Source organism: Dromiciops gliroides, chromosome 3, assembly GCF_019393635.1.
Source record: "Dromiciops gliroides isolate mDroGli1 chromosome 3, mDroGli1.pri, whole genome shotgun sequence".
NCBI classification, from domain to species: Eukaryota; Metazoa; Chordata; class Mammalia; order Microbiotheria; family Microbiotheriidae; genus Dromiciops; species Dromiciops gliroides.
Window position 1 is genome coordinate 364,795,873 of NC_057863.1, and position 5,661 is coordinate 364,801,533.

At 40.5% G+C, this 5,661-nt stretch overlaps 1 pseudogene; it reads left to right on the top strand.

Annotated features, from left to right (window-relative positions):
* Window positions 1–803: 803 nt before the first annotated feature.
* Window positions 804–4,861, top strand: LOC122747626 (annotated as a pseudogene).
* Window positions 4,862–5,661: the final 800 nt, after the last annotated feature.

The window sequence follows — 5,661 nt, forward strand, 5'->3', positions numbered from 1 at the left end:
CCAGTCGTGGACAACCATGGATCAGTGCCTTGAAGAGCCACAGGCCACAGTGTGGCTGTGCAGTCCGATACGGGAGCCGCAGCTCCTGCTGCAAGGAGGACATCGGAAAACTGCGCTCTCTGTTGCCCGTCGGTCCTGCATCTCATTCGTTTTTCTTCCTCCAGAGTTTGAAGGCCCATCTCAGCTGCGTGCAAGCTGATCCTGAGTACTGAACTCCATCAGGAGCAGTCCGTAGCCATCTCCTCTCAGATGCTGATGTCTATTCCCAGAGCCCTCAAGTCTCGCTTGCATACATCTCTGTAGTGAAGCTGGAGGCATCCAGCAGGTCTTTGCTTAGTCAATAAATATTTGTTAAGCACCTACTATATGCCAAGTACCCTCTAAGAGCATGGAGGCCAGTGTTATTAAATCTCAGAAAAGAATGAAGGTATAAGAAGATTGGAAAGGTGGTGAGGGGGGGGGACAAATTTGATTACTACATGATTTTATCTTTGATCCTAGATATAATTTGGAGGCATTAGAGTTGATTGAATAACAGTGACACAGTGGGACTTAGACTTTAGGAAGATCATTTTGACAGATGAGTAGAGGATACATTGGAGTGTGGGAGACAATAGCATGTTATTTCAATAGTCTAGGCCTGAGATCACAAGGTCCTAGAACAGAGTGATAGCAGTGTTAAAGGAGAGAATAGTGTATTTGTGAGAAATTTTATTAAGCTAAACTAGGAAGGCCTTGATAACTGATTGGATATGGGGAGTAAAGGGGAGCAAGGAGTCAAAGATGACACCTAGGTTGTAAACATGGGTGAATGGAAGGATAATGTTGCGTTGGAACAACCAGGAACTTCTTGGAGAAAAGAATATGTACTAGGAACCACCACTCTTGGACAGGGAGTTCTAAACAATAGGAGCAGCAGAGCTATGTAACAGTTTAAAACTAAATTGGAAATATAAACATAGCAAAATAAGGAAGTGCCTATAATGGAGAAAAGTAAGGGTACCTCCAAGAAAGAAGAATTGTATCCCACAACATCAGAAGCTAGTTTCAAGGTAACAAAATACTTATATGGAACCTTCACCGAGAAAATGAAAGAGGATTGATTTTGCAGTCAAAACCAGCCAGTCTCATTGAGAAATTAACTCAGTTTAGGCTAATGTCACATGGATAAAAAGACTGAAGTTGGTGTTTTCTTAAATTTTTGTCTATCTGAATTGATTAATTTTTTTCATCTCTTTCATAGTGTTTAGTCAACAATACACACACAGAAATCATGTATAAATTCATACATATATATTGACATTTATCTATATATCTCTCTATATAGCTACATTTGTTATATATAAGTATATATGTGTGTATATACATATATATGCATATGTATGTGCATACACACAAAGATACATACATATATATATATGTATATATATATAAATGTTTTATTCTTGTTTTTAAGGAGTATTTAAATGATTTGAATCTTACCAGTCATGATATCCAGGATAATTTGATGTATGGAATCTAATGGAAAATTTTTGTGACATCAGACATTAAGGTAAGTATAATTTATGCATGTCAAGGATTCTCTGAGCAGTGTCCTCTGCTGAGCACTGTACTAAGGTGCTGGCCGGGAGGATGAAAATGGAAACTAATACTGTTCTTACCTACAAAGAACTTGAAGTTTTGGAAGGCGAGGCAAAACTAATTATGAGCACAATTAACCAACCATAGTGAAATATAATTCATTGTTCAATGGCATGACATAAACTCTGAGTCTCATAGAAACTTGGAGAATGGGAACTAACTCAGTAAAGAATGGAAGAATCATGGACTGCTTCATAGCAAAACCTGAATTTGAACTATATCTGCTATGATTTGGATAGAAATAGAGCATGGTGCTTTGGTAGACAGAATTAACATAAATGGAAGCTCAGAGATAGGACTGGGTTTGATGCCCTATGAGGAAGATCATATTACATTTCTGTTCACAAACTTAATTGTTTAATTTTTAAGCAATTCTATGGAGGGAAATGCACTAGTTCTTTTCTAAAAACTCTTTTGTAATGAAACTTTCAAAATTATCAGCAGTAACAAATCCATTGAGGATTGTTTAGTAAATTGGTTCAAATCTGATATTGAGTGGGAGGTATAGGAAGCAATGAAGTATCTATTGGCTCTATAATGGTTAGACAAAATAGGGAGTAAACCATCTTTGTATTCTACTGATTTCTAATGGGTTTCTTCAACCACTAGTTTACTAATACTGCATGAATTTTATCATGAGGCACTAGCAATGTATATGAGGCAATAAACCCATGAACTTCTTTTTTAATTATAAAGCCATGAAATATTGCCTAGTCCAAATCATAGATTTTATCAATGTAGAATCATTTCCTGGTTTGTAAACCCCTTATACCAATGGAGATCAGCAATGCATCTTTCACAAAGAGTTTTAGAGGTGATGAGGTGAGATGGAGACCAGATGGCGGAGGAAAGGCAATGACTTGCCTGTGCTCTCTCAAATATGCCTCCATTTACCTTCAATAATGCTATAAGACAATTTCTAGAGCTGAAGAACCCACAAAAAGATGGGATGATATAATTTTCCAGTCAAAGACAACTTAGAAGGTTGGCAGGAAAGGTCTGTTGTACCAGCATGAGAGTGGAGCACAGCCCAGCACAGGCTGCACCAGAACAGCCCCAGCCCCAGCTATACTAGCACAGCCCCAACCACAGCAAACCAGCACAGCAACAGCCCCAGCCCTGCACCCAGACCCAGCAAACTAGGAGCAAGGCCTTGGAAGCCTCTGATTCAGCAGGGGCAGCAACTGCTTCTGGAACTCAGTCCACAGAAGATACATGTCATAATCTTGTATGGGTGGCAGTCCCAGGCTGGGGAGGAGCACAAGCTCACAAGAGCTTGCAGAAACAGTGGAAGGGGATTCAGTTCATAGTTCCAGAGCACAAAAGCAGGACTTTGGTAGCTTGCTGACCAGAGCACAGGCCAGGAGAATAGAAAATATACCTCTCCTTAAATCATACCACCTTGGAAGAACTAAAAACATACATATACCTAGAACTCTCTCTAAAAACAGCTGCAAAACCCCTGAAGCTTGGGACACTGTGCCCTCCACACTTGAAACAGTGCCATACTTTAACAAAGAGTTAAAAGTCAAAAAATAGGCTGGGAAAATGAGCAAACAAAAAAAAGATTATGACTAGAGAGAGTTCCTATGGTGACAAGGAAGATAAAAATACATCCTCAGATGATAACAAAGTCAAAACTCCTACATCCAAAACTTCCATGAAAACTATGAACTGGTCCCAGGCCATAGAAGTGATCATAAAGGGCTTTGAAAATAAAGTAAGCGGGGCAGCTAGGTGGCGCAGTGGATAGAGCACTGGCCCTGGAGTCAGGAGTACCTGAGTTCAAATCCGGCCTCAGAAACTTAACACTTACTAGCTGTGTGACCCTGGGCAAGTCACTTAACCTCAATTGCCTCACTAAAAAAAAAAAAAAAAAGAAAGAAAAAAAAAAGAAAATAAAGTAAGCGACATAGAGGAAAAAGTAGAAAGAGAAATGAGAATGATGCAACAAAAATATGGGGAAAAAAATAGGCGACTGCTTGGTAAAGGAGACACACACAAAAAAATACTGAAGAAAATAACACCTTAAAAAACAGATTACCATCTTGTGGGGATGAGCTGAAGCAGGCGCCTTTAACTCCACACGGCCCGCTGCAATCCGTGGAGGAACATGCTGCCTGGGCCCCATCCTGCCTGGCCACCTGCAGGAAGGCTTCAACTACATTGTCACCAACTGGTTGGACCAGCTATTTGAGACGAATCCGACCCCTTTGAGGTGCTGAAGGCAGCCCAGAACAAGAAGAAGGAAGGCGACAGAGGTAGGCCGGGCCCAAGAGCGCAGTGCAGGCTGTGGGAGTGCCCCGGGGAAGCTGCTGCACAAGGAGTTGCAGAAGGACCGCTGCATCGTCAGTGCAGCCTACAGTAAGGAAGGGAAAAGACGAGTTGGTAGAAGGCCTGACCAGCAACTTCAGGGTGAAGGAAAACCAACTGACAGGAGACAAGAAAAGCACCCACCTAGTAAGTGGATGATTTGAAAAATCTATTGAAGAAAAGGGTGAAGGAAATTTTCAGTTGACAAACCTATTATTGACCTGCCTATCCAAAGTCGCAGTGGTCCTGGGGGAAGAAGACGTGGTGGTCGTGGCCGTGGGATGGGCAGAAGAGATGGTTTTGACTCTCGTGGAAAGAGAGAATTTGATAAGCATAGTGGAAGCAATAGATCTGATCTGAAGCATGAGGACAAGCACAGAGGAAGCGATACATAACTGGGGAACTGTCAAAGACTAGTTGACTGACTTGGAGCAAACCACTGTGACAGAGGAGACACCTGAAGGAGAAGAGCACCCAGTGGCTGATACAGAAAATTAAAAAAAAAAATGAAGTTAAGGAGGTAAAGGAGGAAGGCCCAAAATAAATGACCTTGGATGAGTGGAAGGCAATTCAAAGTAAGGAACTAACAAAAGTAGAATTTAATATCCGTGAATCCAATGAGGGTGCCGATGGGCAGTGGAAGAAGGGATTTGTGCTGCACAAGTCCAACAGCAACGAGGCTCACTCAGAAGAATCTGATGGATCATCATTTCCTTAAGCCCACTGATGATATTACATCTCAGCTGGAGATCAATTTTGGAGACCTTGGTCGCCTGGGACGGACTGCTGAGGAGGGAGAGGTGGGCACAGATGTGGTGGGCAACCCAGCCTCAGAAGCAGAACTGACAAGTCAAGTGCTTCTGCTCCTAACATAGATGACCCAGTGGCTTTCCCAGCTCTGGCCTAAACTAGACGTCCTAAGCCCACCGGGTTCCTTTGTGGACCCTCCTCCACAAGGCTTGCATGCTTAACAATCCTGAAGGATTAAGAAATTTTTTTTTAAAGACTGTCATTCATATCATTCACACTTAAAGACTGAATTTTATCTGTTTTGAAAATGACTTCTCTCCCTACACAGGAGAAACAATATGGTAGTCAGTTTTGTATTTAGAAATGTAATGGTAGCAGGGATGTTTTCGTAATTTTCAGAGATTAGCATTCTTTATGGATGCTCTTTTGTATTGCTGCTTGAAAATATGTGTTTCCAAACTTGAAATATAGGTGTGAACACTGTCTACCAGTAAAAAAACAAAACAAAACAAACAAACAAAAAACAACACAGATTAGGCCAAATGGTAAAAGAGGTTCAAAAATCAAATGAAGAAAAGAATTCCTTGAAAAGCCAAATTGGCCAAAAGGAAAAGGAGATACAAAAACTCTCTGAAGAAAATAACTCCTTAAAAATTAGGATTGAGCAAATGGAAGCTAATGACTTTTTGACAAATCAGAAACAGTAAAGCAAAACAAAAAGAATAAAAAAAAAAATAGAAGGCAAAGTGAAATATCTCATTGGAAAAACAACTGATTTGGAAAATAGATCCAGGAGAAATGATTTGAAAATTACTGGACTACCTGAAAGCCATGATAAGAAAAAAAAAGCCTAGACATCATCTTCCAAAAAATTGTCAGGGAAAATTGCCCTGATTTTCTAGAACTAGAAGGTAAAATAGAAATTGAAAAAACCTGCCAATCATCTCCTGAAAGAGA